Below are 3,944 nucleotides of genomic sequence, written 5' to 3'. Positions count from 1 at the left end.
GAAAAAAATCATGTACTTGATATTTACTGTTATGATGTCAAATGTTCTTTTCGGTGCTGGTTTCACAACAAGTAAACTTGGATGCACTTTTTAAATCGCAGAACGTTGGCATTGGCGCCTTTTATATGTGCGTTCCTCAAACGAATCCTGGAGGCTTGGGCAAAACACGCGCGACATTGGCGTAATTATATGGAAATGGCCGTGTGTTCTACCTCTTGTTACCTGTTTAAGTGGAATGGTAACATCACACCACTGGCCATTTCTGTATAATTACCTTTGCTAGCCACCCAGTTGTCGCAGCCCCAGCTTCCCGCCGGCAGTCGAGGCTCTGAAAGTTTGCGAGGAAGGTTTAGCGGATGTGATTTCCTTAGTTTACGTAGTTGTGATTTGTCATCGTTTACTCATTAGAGAGTCTGTCTCTTTCCCCCTCTTTGTGGTTTTGAGCATCAAAGCTGTACAACCAAATTCCTATAAGTGTGGTCTTCGCACAAATTTCCCTAATTTTGTTCCTGTTTTTTAATTCTATGCACCAGTGAAATGGACAAATAGTAAAAGTCGTGGTGCTGCCAGTGAGACTGTTAGTCGAATAGGGCCTTTAAACATGTAACCTGGAACATTTCTTACAGTAACTGGATAAGAAAAAACTCTTCTTTGTTCAGTCAGTGGCTGAGGGAATTAGAGATGTGAATATATTTCCAGAGTAATTGTTGTTTTGTGGTCAGTCTTCATATGTATCTTAAAGGGATGCTGGGTGGAGTCGCTCTAGTTGGTGGTCGTCTTTGAGGAGGTAGCACATGTAGTAATCCTTTGACTGTCACAAAATATTACTCACCAAAATTCCAAACATCAGGGCATCTTTGAGGAGACGTGTTTACCTGTTACTGTCACTGTACCCTGTGACCTTTTAACCTGTACCAGCACCTTAAAATACCAGAAGAGGACGGCGTTGCTTTTTCCTGGAGTTGAATTTCAAAACATTAGTCAACGTTATAGTTGCACTAAGCAAGAACCAACCTTGTAGCTGCTGCAGCATTTGAGGGTATAATCGGGTAGTAGCATGGACAGCTTTTATTTTATTTATTTTATTCTTCTTCTTTTTTTGTCTCCTCACAACTAAGCAGTTATTTGCAACAAAAATGTTCAGAAAACAGTGCGTTAGAGCTTCAAACTAACCAGCAGCCCTGCTACTGATTTGTCAAAAGGATCCAAATGCCTTGAAATTTCAACAAAAGTACTAGATGTAGCCGTGAGGTTTGCCTTTAAACAGGAGTGAAAAAAACAGGCGTCAGCTGAACCTGTGAGGGGAGCCTGAAAATGGCTGGTTATGAACAGTAATGTGTGTCGGAGACGTGATGCCAAAGTGTGTGTCTGTGTGAGTGCGATGCATTGAGCCGTCAGGTTGTCCACAGTCGTAGTGCTGTGCAGCAGTAAGGAGGTGTATATAGAATCAAATGCCTGATGGTGGCGCTGCTTTCAGTGCAGGATATTGGCATAAATGCTGTGGGCTTGTAGTTCGTAAGGTGAGATTTGGACAAAAATAGCTAACTTTGAACTGGACTCAATATTGGACCACACGTTGGCTGTTTTGCTGCACTTGGACAAATGTCTTTAGGCAAAATCACATATCAGTTGTCAGTGTTTCAATTCAGGTCTGAAATACCAGTCCCAACTTTAAACTTGGGGTTTTGTCCCTTTACAAAGAACCAATATAATTTAAATTCCTGTCGTCAGAAACAAACGTCAAATCAACTCTGAGCCTGTTTGATCTGAAACGTCTGCCTGTACCTCATCAGTCTGATGGAACTCTACACTTTTTGTGGCATTTTTTTCTCTCTCTTAGTGACTTTTAATAACGGCAAAATATTTGTTGTTATATAGATTTGTCACCCACCTGCCCATGTGCACCTTTTTCGTGTTTTGTAATGCTAATGTTGCTATAGTGGAAGCATAATGAAAACTACATGTTGTTGTTTATTAAGACAGATTTTCTCCAAAATAAAAAATCCAACCAGAATTTGAGTCGCAGCTAGGAGTGGTTGGTTCCCCAACAGGCTCACACACTCTTAGGTGTGTGTGTGTGGTCCATGACAAAGTTTTACACCAGGCTAGTACTGACATAATGTGACAACGCTGCATCCAGTGGTCATTTGTGGTATTGTTCTGTCTGTTGTAGATTTCAGTCCACCTCAGTAGAACAGCTACCGATCGTCATCAGACCAGGGTGTGTTTACATGCCACCGGTAACGCACCACAATTATGACCATTTTATTAAGCATCTCAAACACTCCCAGTGATTTGGCATTTCATTTAACAACCTGGGAAAACTACCTCAGAGCAGTGTCAGGTGCTACGTGATATTCCTGATGTAAAGTAATTGCAACAAACTTTTTAAAAGAAAAAAAAGTGACCAAACAAACACAAGCCAATAAACATTACACAAAAACACTGCTCTTCTGTCAATACGCATTAGTGGACCAAGCCCTTCAGTTTGTAACGCGTAGTAGCCAAAGCAGGCGATGTTTAGAGTCAGTGATAGAGTGACGTCAGCTGACTGAGGTTTGTGGACTGAATGGACGTCCGGTGGCATGTGTTTGTGTCAGATCGTCGTAGGTGACGCTGAGGTTTGTCTGTTGTGGTGATTGCAGGTGTTGTGGAAAGACGTATGTACAGCAATAATGTCAAAGTGTAATGTTGGTAATTGTCTTTACATTTGTCTGTCCTCGTAACACAGTTTAAGGTAACTCTAAAGAGGCGTCATACACAGAAAATACTTGTAGTAGATCGATGGATGAAACCAGCTTTTCTCTGTTTCCCTTTTGCCAGGACGTGGACAATTTCAAGGCTTCTTTTCTCACACCAAGCCACTCCTTCATTTTAATGCCCTCGTACCCCCACTACTGCAATAAAACCCGGGTGATTCCGATCCACATTACTGCAGTTATCCATACGCAAAGTCAATGTTTTTTTCAGAGGTCGCCGTCAACCTCTGCCTGTAACGATGTAACAAAGGGAATTTACACATTTGTTTGACACACGTATCCAGTCGTTGTAAACCTCAGTGTAAGGTACATCAAAGGTTCTGTGGGCAGTTAGCGTCAGATCGCTGTCGCTTTAATCCAAACTGAAAACATCCAGTGTGTAAGTAGTATGTATTACCTGTGCCTTTTTCGTGGGATCATCAAGTTTCCGAGTCCTTTCTTCATAAAGGTGTGACAAAACAAAAAAGAATCTGCTGAGCAACTTGTAACATTTTTCCATTTTTTAAAATAATCACGCAACCGTATGTGTAGATGCTGCATAGAACGATCAGTATTTGTGTTTTTTGCACTTTCAAAGCAGTCTCAAAAAGTCGTCCATGTGAGTTGGGACAGAGTTAAAAAAAAAATAACAGACGAGGTATTTTATGCTGTCACTAGGAATTATAAGGAATAATATGACTTTGAAGAGCTTTTCTAAAAGGTTGATATATCTATATATATTCATGAAGTACCTCATAAGCCTGATATATGCTGCATTGACCTTTTTTTTTCTTAATGTACTTCATATATATTTCAAATAAAATTTTTGTAATTTTTCCCCTTTTTTCGGGAGGGTTTGAATGAACAGGCTGTGCAAATGCCATAACCAGATTAACTGATTGAGTCTGTTGTAACAAAGGAGTTTGATGGAGAACAAAACCACGATGCTGTGTTTTCACTGCAGAGTTCCAGGAACTTCAGTAGCAGGAACGACTTTCAAAAAACAAAACAGTTCTCCCTGGCACGACTAGTGGTGTATCAACCACAGTGAAAGGCAGACCAAGATATTCCACTACATTCCAGCAGATGGCAGTAGCACCATTATCTACTCTCAAACAATTGATTTTGTGAGGAAGCAGTGTACAAAGATCACTGCAGTGACTTTGGCCTTGGGCAGCGGTCAGCAAACCCAAGCTTCTTACCCAT

The sequence above is a fragment of the Cynoglossus semilaevis genome, chromosome 18 (genome assembly GCF_000523025.1).
Source record: "Cynoglossus semilaevis isolate Cse_v1.0 chromosome 18, Cse_v1.0, whole genome shotgun sequence".
In the NCBI taxonomy this organism is placed as follows: Eukaryota; Metazoa; Chordata; class Actinopteri; order Pleuronectiformes; family Cynoglossidae; genus Cynoglossus; species Cynoglossus semilaevis.
Note: the sequence above shows the minus strand (reverse complement) of the source record.